At 39.2% G+C, this 16,134-nt stretch overlaps 1 protein-coding gene across 1 annotated transcript in view; it reads left to right on the top strand.

Annotated features, from left to right (window-relative positions):
- The first annotated feature begins 15,459 nt into the window (after nt 1-15,459).
- The window catches only part of LOC135107237 (uncharacterized), a 43,967-nt gene continuing 43,292 nt past the window's right edge, over nt 15,460-16,134 (top strand). Inside the window, exon 1 of the mRNA XM_064016897.1 lies at nt 15,460-15,521. The gene's annotated coding sequence lies outside the window, so the exon portion shown is untranslated. The remainder of the gene's footprint in view (nt 15,522-16,134) is intronic.

Here is a 16,134-nt window from a genome sequence, read left to right as displayed (position 1 = left end):
TTTTGCATACCAGCTCTCCTCAACTTTCTCCACCACTTACGCCTCTTCTTCAAATTTTTCATCTCCAAACCCACCAATTGCCAACATTCAATCTCCCTCTGAATGACCCATTCCGGTCACTTGATTCCCCGACTGCCGGGGACAAAGGGCAGGTCGAGAAGCAGGTCAGCCCATTCATAGTTCTACTTTCCCTTGCGACATCTCACGTTCTCACCCCAACACCATCTATATCCCTCCATCCAGCATTTCGCAGTTTATAAAGGTATACACAAGAAAAAGGAGAGGTGGGGGGCAGACAGGTACTAAGAGAGAAGTAATAAACACCGAGTGGAGTGTTGGAGAGATAAGCATGTTTGGGTCACCAGGAAGGAACTGGCCTGGGTCAGTGGGATGAACCAAGGGTCTGTTCTCTTTGACGTCATAGTGTAGCTCGCCCACCAAGGTTTCGTGTTTCTCACCAGCCCGCTGGTAAGCAGAGGAGCGAAGTAAATCTTGCATTCTCTTGGCCTTGGGTTCTGCCCTCCTCCCTTATTCTTTTCCTCCTTGCACTCCCGTTAATAAATGTGTGTGTGTGTGTGTGTGTGTGTGTGTGTGTGTGTGTGTGTGTGTGAAAGAGTGCAATTTTACCAAGCCATGTATCTAGTTTAATTATTGTTATGTATCTATGTACATTCTCTCTGTCTCTCTCTCTCTCTCTCTCTCTCTCTCTCTCTCTCTCTCTCTCTCTCTCTCTCTCTCTCTCTCTCTCTCTCTCTCGGATATAATGGCTGTGCATCGTAGAAGATTTGGTGAATAACTGGCTACAGACTCAAACATAACCACTGCAGGATAACATCAGTATACGTATGTCATCTGCCATGCTGGTTCGTTGCATTTAAATGTCTTATGAATACAACAGATCAAGGGAAAGCTTTCTGTGTCACTTTCTTCAGTGATAAATACAGAGGCAGATTTGCCACTCATGCATAGCTAGTACGCATTCATGTTATAGAGGTGCAGTTGGCCCAAGGGACGATATATGTTGTACGTTGGTATGCTGTTTTCATGTAAAGTGCTCGTGTGTGTGCATGTGGCGTAGCATCATTCATCAAACTCTCCCAGCCGTGAAATTTATGGGTAGTCACGTTTATCGGTGCTGTGCCTCGTAACGTAATGTATTGACCAATCTCAGCTGGTGTCAAGACTTGAAAATTTTCACGTGCCAGGAAAAAAGTAAAGGTTCTGCCTCCCTCGCCTGTGGAGGATGAATCAATACCAGGAGAAGCTGGTTAGAGTCCGCGGCAGGCTCCTTCCCGCATCATATATACATTCTTCCACAGCCATTCCTCTGTACAAAGGAGAGGAAACGCAGCTGATATTTCAAGTGTTTGGACAAAGGGTAGAGTTTTCATTTTGAGCCGAGTCTTAAAAAAATTACTACCTGCAATATCCAGCGAGTGTTTGCACTATAAACACTTGAGTGAAGTGCGGCTTTGGACTGTAAGGGAAACTGTTACGCAGTGAGAAAGTATCCTTTTTAAGAACTGCCACCAGACCTGAGACTCTTCATGGAACGTCGCAGATTCCTCCACTCCTGTGACAGACGCTTCCCGGGTACCTTTCATTAACCAAGAGGAAACTCAGTAAAATACTTAGACTTAGAAAATAAAAGAAAGGCAGTGTAATAAACCAGTTTCATTCACATGCTGACTTACATCACCTGAGAGTAGAGGCACCTCATGACAGCCTTTTACGAAACTCAGGAAGCCCCTTCATACTCGTCCCCACATGAAGGCTCAAGAAAACGTAGTACCCCATCAGGACCGGTGTTACCGTGCGGGTCTTGCTGGTCGAGGGCTGTGAATATCTGCCTGTCCTCGCCCCTCATTCTGAACCTCCTTCCTTCACCCATATCATACTCCTGGCACTCTCCTCCGCAACCCCGCTGGAAAGCCTCCAGGAGTTGCATTACAATTATTAGTCACTACTGTCTTCATTTTCCGGCAAGATAACGCCATGAAAAACAGTTTCATCTCAAATACTCTTGTATTTTGTTGGACCCATGGTGTTCTTTCCCTTGAAAAGTATGCATGTGTATTGGTTGTTAATGTCGTTATTATTATTATTATTATTATTATTATTATTATTATTATTATTATTATTATTATTATCATTATTATTATTATTATTATTATTATTATTATTATTATTATTATTATTATTGTTATTATTATTATCATCCCTATTATCATTATTGTCATCATCGATATTATTCTTATTATTAATATCATTATCGTAATAATTTATAGTTGTAAAACCAATCCGACTGCTAGCATTTCTCATTCCGTCTTTGCACTTAGCATTATTTACGAAATTTATCAAAGGGTGGCGTCCACTTTCATCAGACTCTAGGAAATGGACTGATGATGATGATGATGATGAGTCCAATCAATACCAGGTGGTTGCTTTCGGGTGTCCCATTTTATGAGCAGTGATACGCGACCTTCTGCAGAGTTGTGCACCTCCCCACTACATGAGTAACTCATGAAAAGCTCATAATATCTCCCAGAACTTGAGTGGATATTACCTCCTTGCATTTTCATGGTAACGAAAGAACCAGTCAGCGGCTACAAAGAAAAAGAAGAAAAAAAAATCTGCAAGTTCTGGTCTTCTTGTTTGCAGGAGTCACTGAAGAGAAGGGAAGGAGGAAAGAAAGGGGGAAAAGAGCGAGAAAGACGAAGGCAGGGAGAGTGAAAGGAATGACTGTTTAAGGCAAGAAAGAAAGCAACTAGTAGTATGAACAGAGCAGTGGGCGGTGGAAGCAAAGTTTTGCTAAGACAGAGAAAATTGTGCGTCTAGAGCAAGAAAGATTGCATGACGAAAGTGTACGCAGCTTGGAAAGCAGAGCTGGAGAGGCAAGGTCCAGAGGAAACCAGAGTGGCTACAAATCATTCGTATACCCAAGGGGAGATATAAGGCTTGTGTTATGGTTAAATGTCTTTACACACACACACACACACACACACACACACACACACACACACACACACACACACACACACACACACACACACACACACACACACACACACACACACTTTTTATGGCTTTTTACTGTCTCCTAATCCTACAAATCGTATGCGGAATTTCACGCATGCATAAAAAAGTAAAAATAGATTACTTTGTATAGAAATGTGTAATGATTCCCAATCAGACAATCGGATGAAGTGATAAATGTTGATTTTATCCTCCCGTTTGGAACGCTGTGGCATAAGTAATAATTTCGCCAAGCCAGGCACACGAATCTTGCTAATGACATGCACTGGTGTGGTTGGAAATGGACAGGTGGTAAAGGCGGGCTGCCTCTAAGTGCTAAGTGAACGCTTCATGTGTAGCTCGATTGATACTCTATTTGTATGGAGGTCGCACCAGCATCTACATTTGACAGGCTCACTAGGAAGTAATTGGGGTCTAGTGTAAATCATATTAATATGACACACACTACTGGCAATTATAGATCTGCCACCTCCCGTCCTCTGCGTTCATTCCTGCCCTTCTCTGCTCCGGTGATGTTTCAACGCGTCCTCACGGGTTGTGGAGGTGAATGCATCTGTGTATGGCCCCAGTAGGTGGCCACACAGGCTAATGACTTTTACAGACAGTCACTTTTTGGTGTTAGGATCGGCCATATGATTATATCCCAAATCCTCAAGTATTCCCACATACATCAACAGGCACGAAAACTCCGAAGCATCCACCAAGTAACCCAACCAGCTAGCAAGACACCTCCCACCCAAGTACCCTCACACACAGACACACAGACATACACAACGCTATAACGACGAACTAATTTTCTGTGTGGGTGGGCATTGCAAACAGTCGGGTGGTTTTCCTTTACGGGACATAAAAATTCAATGTTAAGATGTTGCCTTACGCTAGCTCGGGCGCTGTGTGTGTGTGTGTGTGTGTGTGTGTGTGTGTGTGTGTGTGTGTGTGTGTGTGTGTGTGTGTGGTGCGAGATGAAAGCACTTTTCGCCTCGAGCTGTACATGCCGCTGAGCCAAGTGCTGGACGAGGGGACGGCATCCATAAGGTGCGGGGAGATACGTGGTACGTGACGGGACTGGCGAGCAAGGTAGCCGTGGTGTGACAAAATACTGCTAGTGGACGTTGAGGGTGATGGGGAAGCATTGTTCAGCCAGAGAGCGATATGGGTACCTCATGGATTGGTGGCAGGGTTAGGTCTGTGACAAGGGATAGTTAAAAGGCGAGAAAAAGCTTAAAAATAGATGTGTCGGATAAAACTTTACCTTATCTAACATAATGTATCATAGAGAGATAGGTAGATAGATAGACAGATAGATGGATAGATAGATAGATAGATAGATAGATAGATAGATAGACAGATAGAGAGAGAGATAGACAGATAGATAGATAGATAGATAGATAGAGAGAGAGAGAGAGAGAGAGAGAGAGAGAGAGAGAGAGAGAGAGAGAGAGAGAGAGAGAGAGAGAGAGAGAGAGAGAGAGAGAGTTAGTCGCATTTACCTTCAAATTATATATAAACACCCACTTACACTGCATATTATTCTTAAAATCACAGCCTTTTCATTTACGTTCTTTGTCGCGTAAAAAGTGTAATCTTAACTCACACAGATGGTTATTACTAGTCTTTCTTTGCCACAGGAAGCAATAGGAAAGTTTATAATTATTCGTGAGTTGGTAAACACTCCATAACCTCTCCGGCTGAGATGTTGATGAACTCGGCACCTAATTTCATTGGCTAACAAAAGTTGATTTTAATTAAACGACTTTGATGATGGGAGATCTCAGAGAGAGAGAGAGAGAGAGAGAGAGAGAGAGAGAGAGAGAGAGAGAGAGAGAGAGAGAGAGAGAGAGAGAGAGATTCATATATTTTTTAGGGTGATGGTTAGTATACGCAAATGAAGTCCCTCGGTATATCGCACCGGAACGCCGCAGGGACCGAAAAAATAGCACACAGTAGAAGCTTCCACAATTTATTTTTAGGTCTGTTGAACGATAGGAAAAGGCGGACTACAAGACGACTTGGTTCTTCCATTCCATTTCAGAAAGCATCCAGCTAAAAAATAGACAGATGAATAAATAAATAAAGTGAAGCTTCGATGACGACACATACATACACACAAGAGTTTTAATCCTGATAATAAGCAAAGCGATGAAACTCACTCACTCCTGAAAATTAATTGAAGGAAAGTGGAGTCCCCATTAATGTCGCGGGAGAAGAAGCGACATACTGTATATTAATCACGTTGATAGTGTGAGCAACGCGCGATGGGCATTGTATGCTTGTAAGGCAGAGCTGGCCAGCGGGTTAAAGGTGTGAGACCAAGGCTGTCTCGGCCACGTCAGAAAAAAATACTGAGAGTTTGCTGTCCTTACATCTTCCCTGAAGAATCGTGGGTTTTTGTCTTCCACGAGAATGACGTGTGTGTGTGTGTGTGTGTGTGTGTGTGTGTGTGTGTGTGTGTGTGTGTGTGTGTGTGTGTGTGTGTGTGTGTGTGTGTGTGTGTGTGTGTGTGTGAGAGAGAGTGATCAGAAACCTCAGACTGCGGCTGACACTTGAAAGGAGAGTTCCATGTCGATAAACGAATGTAATAAGCGAAAAGACAGTGAAATAATTATTATTAGATTTAGGATAATTATGTGTTTGCATATGTTCATATACAAATGCATATTTTAATTTTCGAGGTTACCTGCATAATCGTAATTTTTATTTACGCAGCATATTCATGAAGTATTCTTAAGTGTTATAGATTAATATTATTCCTGTTATAGTACTTCAAACCTTAATTACTCACAAATTTTATAATAACCGTAAGAACCACAGATAGTGAAGTCTACATGTATATGACTCACTATGCTGTGGATAGGTCGGACTAGACTTACTGGTCACCGTGGTCAGCGAACGATGGACAGCTGTGCGTGATGGACCGTGTAATCCATTTTGTCAGTACCTTGTGTTCTGTAATTTAAACCTTTATGAAGAGGCTTGACTCAATGACACGTTTTGTAAGAAACAATTTACGGAAAAAAAGTTTAAGCACATACCTTTTCAAGTTCTACTGCAAATTTGCCTGCACAATTCGTAATTTTTAAGTGCATTGTTATCCAAGTTTAGTCTTCGTAGGTGAATGGGGAATATGAACAATTATTTGCTCGGATTTATCGGTCTCTCGTACAAAGCTTGATTTAATACGAAAAGAGATGATGGCGCGAGATGTTATTACAAACGTACAAACATAACATTCATGATGCATTTTTATATACCTATTAAAAGTTCCCGGCAGTAATTGAAAACAAAGAAAAAAAATGGTGTCACGTGAACATAAAAAAAAAAAAAGCATAAAGAAGGTGAGAAGGGAGTGGGGGCTGAAATTCCGTCTGAGCAAGAGCCTGCGTTCCTCCTCCATGCTCGTGTGCTCGCTCCCTTCTCCATCTCCTGTTTGCATGTTATCCGAGAGAGTGACTCGTGCCTGAAGACCCACTCACTCTTTTTATCCTCCAACTGGTGATAGGAATCGGTGAGGATTATTTTTTTTTTCTGTTCCATTATTCCATAGTTAAAAGACTCGCTGTGTGTGTGTGTGTGTGTGTGTGTGTGTGTGTGTGAGTTGTGGGTGAGTGGCACTGAAGGAGGATCAGTTGCAGGATTTGAGCCGTTTTTTTCATGTTCCCCGGAGCTCCCCAGGCTTAGCGATAGTTTTCGTTGTTCAGAGAGGGAAACTGCGTCGTACGTTTCTGGCCATAGCCTTCAAGTTCTGGACCCCACTTATCATATACAGCAATTTGGAAGATATATATGGACCATTGGCCTCTTGGTATGAAATATGATTAATTTGTACCTAGTCCAAATTGGCGAGGCAAGAAGTTGGGTTGGGGAGTATGTAGATGTCTTGATGATGCGACTGCGATCATGAATGAAATTAAGTTGAATTAAGTTAAATTAGTGAACTAATTGGATTACATCTGTATTATAAGCAATAAACATGTATAAAGTATTGTATAAAGTAAAGTATTGTTGTTGTTGTTGTGTTTCTTGTCGTTGTTGCTGTTGCTGTTGTTGCTGTTGTTGTTGTTATTATTGTTGTTGATTTTCGTTGCTGTATCTATTCTTTCCATTATTGCTATTGCTGTTTCCTGTGGAGACAATCAACATTCTGCGGCAAGAAGACACAACAGACCCTCCCAGGCAGTAGAGGAGTAAATGCACAAGATGGTGGTAATGGGTCTGCAGAAATGGCCCAATAGTTTCCTCATTATCTTGCGGCTAAAGAGCAATTAAAGGTTAATCCCTTAAGCGTGTACTCAGCGTGTCTCGTTAGGTATGTGCTGATCGGTTCACAAAACAAATGACACCATCCTCCTAGACCACTGAAACAGTCCGTTATATGTTCTGAGGACAGCCTGAAGAGAGATGTATTGTATATGCAATATCCGGAGAGTAAAGCAGGATCGAGTCAGCCCTTGCTCAGGATGACCGATGGGGGGGTGACTGAGAGGCCACTCAGGGACCGGCATGGCGGTGAGAAGTGTTGGTGGCGGTAATGGGTTGTGGGGCTCCTCTTACTGCAAATGTCTTGGGGAGATGGTCGCCAAGGCAAGCTACTTTTGAAAAGACACCAGGCGCTACCGGTTAGGGATGATATCGTATGATTCTACTTCTCATTGAAGAAAGTAAAGAAAATAAAGTGAAGAAAAAAAATAGTAAATAATGGATGTCTATGAAACAAATATAATAGAAAAGAGTTCATATTAATGTTATGGATAGCATTATTCATGCAGATATAAGTATTAATGTTTGTAGTTAATAATAAATTTCGTTGACAGAAGTGCAAAAATTCTGAAACGTTTTAAATGTATACTTACAAGATGAACTGTTTGATGTTTGTCGAGAATCCACTGCACTGCAATATATTTCATTATCTTAACACTCCAACACTTCTATTTATGGAAGAAAGAAAAAACAAAATAAAAAAAAATATAAAGTAAACTGTGACAGAACGTTTGCGTCACTTAAAAATTTCCCCATGCTATTTGCAATCAGCAATGATGCGCCTTACATCCGTTCTGATAAAGCAGTCTAGAATTGTATCAGCTTCAGATCGGTAGACTAAAAGGGAATATAATCACAGATATCAAAATCACTGGTTTGTAACGCTAAACAAAATACAACACATGCATTTGATGAATTTGTATTTTCATGGAATAAATTTTAGTTGCCTTAGTGTTTGTTTAACAATTCAGCGGGGTAAAGGTTAAAGTCATTACAAACCTGGACATATATTTTGGAAACATTATAAAGATACTGCATGGATTTGCAGGTTCTTTCATTTTAATCATCCTAATAACTTTCTTGGGCGTCACTTCTCACAGCGCTTGTGACTATTTATTCTGTGTAAAAGTGGTGCCTCCGTGTTGTGACGTTAAGCTGATGAAGCAGGAAAGAGGTCTTGATTAAATTAATTCAAATAAATGTCGCCATAAGTTTTCAGCGTCTCTGGAAATGCTGAGAGGACGTCTGTCGCGGCGTGGTGCGAGAGCGGAGGCTGGAAAGGGACTGGCTAGGGAAGGGTAAACGGAATGTTACTAGTTATACGTGTGGAGAGGGAGGAAAGAAATGATAGTGATGTTGGCAGTAGTGGGGTCATTAAACTGAGGCAGTGAGGGATGGTAATGGCAGGAGGTAGGTGTATTTTGGGTGTCGAGACGTGACGAGTGACGGAGACGAGCTGCGTAAGAACAAATAGACTGGCATCGAGGGACGGATCTTCCCCAGCCATGAGAATTACTTTTCTCTCTTTTTTTTCACTTAAAGTGCGGCATGTCTTTCCTTCCGTGCCAGATTTGGCGAATTGGCAGCCAGTCAATCCAATGCCTTCCATTTAGAAACCCTCAGGCTGCTGAGATAAGTAAGAGTAATGAATGAAGGTGCTGGGAGTCAAGTTTTCTTACAAGCTAAATTTTACTTTCGTTAACTTTTCATAATTTTTATTTACCAAAAACGTAGGAAATGCGTGATGGTCCGTTAAATGTTTGGGTTTCAGTGCAGGAATGGGGTGGACAGTGTTTGTATATGCATCTGAACTCGAACTAACATACTCATCATAAAATACAACATAAGAAAATACTTTAGAAGATACACGATAATGAGTTGGCACGTCCCTTCATGTATCATGTATAAAGAGCAGGACACAAATCAGTTTTATTATTTTTCTCTATAAGTGACGGTAAAGTTATACCAGAGGCCAATCGGCTTAAATTGAACGTTCTATTGTTGGGAGTTTCAGTGATGCATATTAAACACTGTTTCTATCGTTTATACTTATGTATTCAGTCATAACAAATTGAATAATTTATTTTAATTTTGAAACAAGATGTAGTTCGGACATATTTTTTCCTTATCCTCTTCCATAAACACGTAGAAAAGAAGAAGAAAAATAGAGCATAAATGAAAATGTGAAGAGGAGCGTGATTAAAAAGAAGACTACCGTCACCACTTTTATGGAGTATTTTAATAGTCACAGAGTGCTACAGTTTAAATCCCTTGTTCATAAAGTTTGCGTTTTTACCTCTTGATTTTAAAACAATTTCATCATAATATAAGATGATCACTTTCTTCTCGTTATATCACAGAATTGCATTAGAGCAAGAGCAGTCACATGACGGTCATCCTTCACAAAACTGTGTCCTGGTTGCCGGTCACCAGAAACCTTAATAGAACCAAGACTAATTGCATCAAATCTCGTCAGACTCGCTAGTTTGTTATACGTGCGGTAATCGGAATTAAGTATTGATTGACCTGCTGGCTGGAGGGAAGCTGAAATTCTGTTCTGGTGAAACCCTCGCTCTTCAGGGTGATGGCGCATAAGCCGACGCCTCTGGTCGTTTATATAATCATTAATGCTTCATTGAGATCACACCTCGACGGGTAAGGCGGTCTTTACTAGTTAAAACTGCTACAAATTAAGAATGTTGGTATTTGAATGTATTAATTTTAAATGAGGGGGCACTGACCCCACTTACCCAGAACAGTGTGTCTAGCGTTAATTTAGCGATGAAAAAAAAAAAAATGAATAAATTAATTAATTCACAGATAAATAGAATGAATAAATAAATGAGATGGAAACAATCTGTTAGTTTTGCAAAAAAATACTGAACAAATGAGAATAAAATTGTTGTACATATAAATGGATTACATACCGATGATAAGCTAAATAAAATGCAAAATAGAATACAAAATAAAATCTCATATTTAAAATTGTCACAAAATTTAATAATGTAAGTGTTCACAGTGAATTTCCTTTCACTTCTTAACTGTCAGACATTGAACGTTTTCACAATGAACTTCTCTTCACTGACATATATCTAGGTGTAAGGTTCGAGTGTAGTAGTAAAACTTGGAGACTCTTAGAAATATGCTGTTTGTCTGGAGCTGCTTTGTCCAGTTCTTTCAGTTTCAGGTACTGGTGACATCCCTCAGTTTCTATCCTTTCCTAGGTTCTTTAGTCCATCTCGTGAAGGCGAATGTTAACAGGTAAGCTTTCGGCTCGTTTGTGCCGGGACTCCGAAGGGAGGAAGTTGTTCCACCTGACCTTTAGGGAGAACCGGAGAGCAGCGTTCTATACCCTGTGGAGGAGGCTCGTTGCATTCTTGCTCACTGCTTGTGTGGGGAATGGAGTAGCTTCGTCCAGGTCCCGGAACCGATATTGCTTCCTCAAGGCTTGCCGTCCTCTGGTAATTATCTGGTTTATATGAGAGGTGTAGCCCCTCCCTGACACTTATAGTCACAGCAGGATGCCGCGTTGCTTGCACTCCACCAGGTCATCCTCTATCAGGTGTGGTTCCGGTTTGTGGATGGTCATTGGTATGGCGTTCAGTTTGTCCACATTTGTTCATTTGCGTTGATCGTGGCACCCTCTCTCTCAGTCCGCATGGTGAGCAAATTTTTCTGATTAGAAAAAAAAAAATCTGCTCCACACCAGCATATCGGCTGCCACATACACTGCCAATCAACGTGTTACACTTGAAGTCATTATTATTGATTCACTGTTCATTTCGGGGGAAGGTTTTGTTTCTATGATAATGTGCACACAAATTACACGTTATTTCTTAATTGCTGATCTAATCTACTTTATCCAGTATGCTTCTTCGCAGGCACTGCCACACACACACACACACACACACACACACGCACACACACACACACACACACACACACACACACACACACAAACACATATCAGATAATAGTTTCCCCGCTCCTCACTCCCTTCGCCACTGACGAGGCGTCCCCCTTTTCCCCGACCACATGACCACATTCCAACCAGCATGCCCTGCAATACCGTTGATATTGTTCTCGTTCACACAAAATACAGGAACACAAATATAAATGATTTTTGTCGAATATGTGGAACTCGACAGAAATGATTCCATAACGAATGTGTGGCTTTAAAAAAAAAAAAGAAAAAAAGCTGCGACAATGAATTCAACCTTTTTGTCTACTCTTTTCAAGGTAATTTCTTTCTTCTCCACAACAACATTAATGAAGAGTAATAAAGTGAAAGAGGTGCAATTTTTATAAGAACATTCGTGTGCTATTTTTGGTAACGTAAGTAATGTATTTTTAACCCTTCCACAATTTTGTTATTACTATCACTATTTTAACTTTTCATTTTAGTTACCTTGAACATTTTGTAGAGGCGGCATATGACCGCGATGTTGCGGCTTTGTTCCACCCCCTCCTTTTTTTTTTTTTTTCTGTAATTAGTCAATAGTGATGAACCATTACTTTTATCAATAAGTTAATTGTTACATGGTGAAATACTTGTAAATTTTACATCAGCTATTAGGTTATGCCATCGTCATGATTTTCAAGTATAATTAATGGGAATGGATCTCAAACGGCAGGAAAAATAAGCTCGATGCATACTAAATTTGAAAATCAGTATTTCGCTCATACTTCTATCACATCACTCAAATACCAAAAAACAACACTAAAATTGATACTAATTGGGTAACAAAGAAACAATAACATAAAACACAAGGCACTACGTCAAACACAACATTCACAATACTCAAAAACATCAAGGGACTTTATTTTACTAATGTTTGTTAACCATCTCACATATTCGAAAATCTAATCATGAATCAGCCTTGAAAAAGTTACCCTTAACATTACCGGCGTCTTTGATATTACACGCTCCATTCATTTTCATAGTCGTTCAGTCACTATAGTCTTTTTTTTTTGTACCTAATAATCGACGGCTCAAAATAGTATCATCCCTCATTATAATAATTTATCTGCTTCCAAACTGAGTCCTTAATTTCTGAACTTAAAAGGAATTTTTATTGTGTTTCTGATAGCAAAGGTCATATTTCAGTTTCAGTCCTGTAGCACTGGGTTTTTCTGCGAGGAGTCCTTAAAGATCAGTGGCCGAGGCTTGCCTATCTCGTCTTTAAACTCTTCAGGCATTTAGGAACAGATTTTGGTGTGGTTTGGGGTCTTCCTACGTTCGCGGAGCCTCACTTTTAAGTTTAAGAACTGGCAACTTGACTAATATACAAAAAGAAGAATGGGCCATTTTATTTTGTCTTTTCCTTTTTAACAAAATAACTGACATGAATGGTTATATGAGTTATCTTGTGGAATCTTATTGATCGTAAGGTGATGAATGTCCATTACCAACCATTTTTTATTTATTTATTTACAGTAATATATATATATATATATATATATATATATATATATATATATATATATATATATATATATATATATATATATATATATATATATATATATATATATATATATATATATATATATATATATATATATATATATATATATATATATGCTCCACCCTCATCCGCCCGACTGAGCTACCACATCCTCCTCGTCGACTCAGGGCGCGGGAGGCAGGGGAAGGGGTTTGTTGGGGAATGTGCTTGTACGAGTATGCGTATTTTTAACTGCTGATGTATGTGATATCCTGTGTTGTGTTTGATGTGAAAAAGGGGTTCAGATTGATTATTTTTATAGTTTTCCTGAACGATGCGTGATCCTTATTGTTGTGAAGGTTTTCATTTACAAGGTTAATGTTGGTAGGTTCTTGTAGTATTTTTGCAGTGTATGGCCCGCTTTTATTGTTCTTTTTTGTTATGTAATATTGATGGGTTTTATTTTTTTTAAATTGGTGTAGGTCTTCAGTTGTCCTTGTATATGGGTATCTTTCGTTATATGCACATCTTATTGCTTTATTTTGTGTTTTGTACCCGTTGTAATTTCTTTATAGCGGTTTTCGACTGAAATGATTGGATACGGGGGTAAATAAGTATTGAGTCACGACTGTGTAAGCCTTTTGATTGGCCAGTGCATACGTCAAATGCTTTTCTGCCTCTGTGATTCACTTAAGTACAGTGTTCTTTCGCGCCCTTTTTGCTAGCGCCCTCTATTCAGCTTTACAGTGGCTGAATATCATTATTTGTGTTATTTTCTCGTGTCTTGCACAGCTCAGTACGAATTACACATTTATACACATATTTCACGTTCTTGTTATCATTATTATTGTCTTTTGTTTAGTTAGTATACACACACATATATTTCTACTGCTTGTTACTTCTGTGTCATCCAGTGTCCCCTGCAGTCATAATTTGTAGGCATGAGGCCATGCCTTGGTGTGGCCGAACAATGCATCAGCCCTGACGCAGGCACTTCTATATCATTAGAACAGGGGTAAATAATCTTTAATAAACCCGAACTTGAATTGGTGTTCTTACAACTATGTTATGCTCCACTGAAACCATTTTGGGTATATTCTCGTAGTAGTTCCTATCGATATGAATGTATGTATGTACTCGTATATCTTCGGTGACAATGCAATATTAAAATATTAATCATTACCGTGCTTTACACTTACTATTTTTTTTTCTTTTTTTTTTTACATATCAGCAGACTCACATTTATTAACTGGTAATGCTTTGCTGATGCACTTCGAGTGCTATTCTCTTTATTTCTATAGAAAGTCATTCTCCAATTTCCAAAATTTATCTTCAGTTTTCAGGGTTCTCTTAGTTTCTCCCTTTTCAGTATATATTTCTCCATTTTGCTGCAGTAGTGGTGTGCCCTGCCAGGTCAAATCCCCTTGCTCCTGCTGGGCCACTCAGCCCGCACCCCGCACCCGTCATGTCCACATGCCTGAACCATTCCTCTATTTGCCCTCTCCTTGACAGTCACCTTCAATTCATACCATTTATATCCCGTCCATTTATCATTTCCCTTCAAAGTGCCAGGCTAGCACATATACAGAAAAGAATGTTCGTTTTTTAATGTAAGAATAATGTAAGAATATGATATATATATATATATATATATATATATATATATATATATATATATATATATATATATATATATATATATATATATATATATATATATATATATATATATATATATATATATATATATATATATATATATATACGAAAACATTATTAATTACCTTTCATTATTTGACATTTTCAGAGAGAGAGAGAGAGAGAGAGAGAGAGAGAATCATATACACGTAATACAGGTAGGAGGTTTGACAATCGGCAGAGAAAATTCGAGACTGTTGTCATCGTCAGAATGGGGAGAAGATTATGTTTGTTCTAGAAATAATCCATAATTATCCTAAGAAACTGATGATTCAGTGACTGCTTGTTCTCTGTTAGGTTTCATGCTTGTTGGGAGAACAGTAACGTCAAAAGAAAATATGTTGGCACATTAGATAGATTTTTCTTTATGCTTAGCTTCAATGGAGGAAATATAGTTATTGATATTGGAGAATGCTTCCCCGCACAAAGTATTAATTGCAATTTTGGTACAGAAACGTCTGTGAGCAATGAATTTTAATCTCTCTCTCTCTCTCTCTCTCTCTCTCTCTCTCTCTCTCTCTCTCTCTCTCTCTCTCTCTCTCTCTCTCTCTCTCTCTCTCTCTCTCTCTCTCTCTCCTCTCTCTCTCTCTCTCTTATTTATCCATATAGCATACATACATACATACATGTACATAATATATATATATATATATATATATATATATATATATATATATATATATATATATATATATATATATATATATATATATATATATATATATATATATATATATATATATATATATATATATATATATATATATATATATATATATATTGTATTCTATTTATGTACATGTATTTTAGATTGTTATCATATACATATACTCATGTGTGTGTGTGTGTGTGTGTGTGTGTGTGTGTGTGTGTGTGTGTGTGTGTGTGTGTGTGTGTGTGTGTGTGAATTGTGGTTTTCCGTGGCTTGGAAGTTGGTTGGAATCAGAGGAGTATGCAGGATGTACGTATATCACCAGGCACCACCCACCCGGCCTGCTGCGAGAGCGACCGCCTCTCCGCCAGTCTCCCGCTCGTTGGTGTTGAGAGCGGACCTTGTGCGCGGTATCGATTGTTCCGTTTGCCGTAAGTTGTGAAGTGATCAGTCAGTGGTCTAGCGGACAGAACCACTTCGTATAAAAGAAAGTTTCAGTCAGCGAGCTCCTCATATATGAAAACCACTTGAAAAATTATACAAACGTACAGAACTTTCTCTTAGCTTAAGCGGCGATACCTAAGTGGATAATCGCCTCATTTGACCTAATTCATATCAAAAGTCTTAATACCGTGGCTAATAGTAAGATGACATGAAAGTGCAATGACTGCCGCAAAAACAGCATAATGAAACAACCTCTGACTTTTGCGGAAGGATGTTGGCTGCTTCTGGTAAAATGGTGTTTGTTCCCTCCACCTAGTGTGAAGTGTTGCTGCTTCACGGTACTTGACTACACCGCCAAACTGTTGTGGCCCAAACAAATCTTTCATGTAACCCTCCCATAATGAGTCCCTTATGTATGCACCCATTGAGTGATAGCATTGATTTAATAAATATGGTTGTGGTTCATGATGCGCTAGATGTAAAATGGTTGTCCTTGAGCAATTGCAGAATACGTAATAGGTTGGACGCTGCCTTTAGATAAAAAAGATCGTAAGGTTCAAGGTATCAGCTTAGATGCGGGGATATTAGATCCTCCAAACA

The sequence above is a fragment of the Scylla paramamosain genome, chromosome 15 (genome assembly GCF_035594125.1).
Source record: "Scylla paramamosain isolate STU-SP2022 chromosome 15, ASM3559412v1, whole genome shotgun sequence".
In the NCBI taxonomy this organism is placed as follows: Eukaryota; Metazoa; Arthropoda; class Malacostraca; order Decapoda; family Portunidae; genus Scylla; species Scylla paramamosain.
Note: the sequence above shows the minus strand (reverse complement) of the source record. Positions and strands in the feature narration are given on the sequence as shown.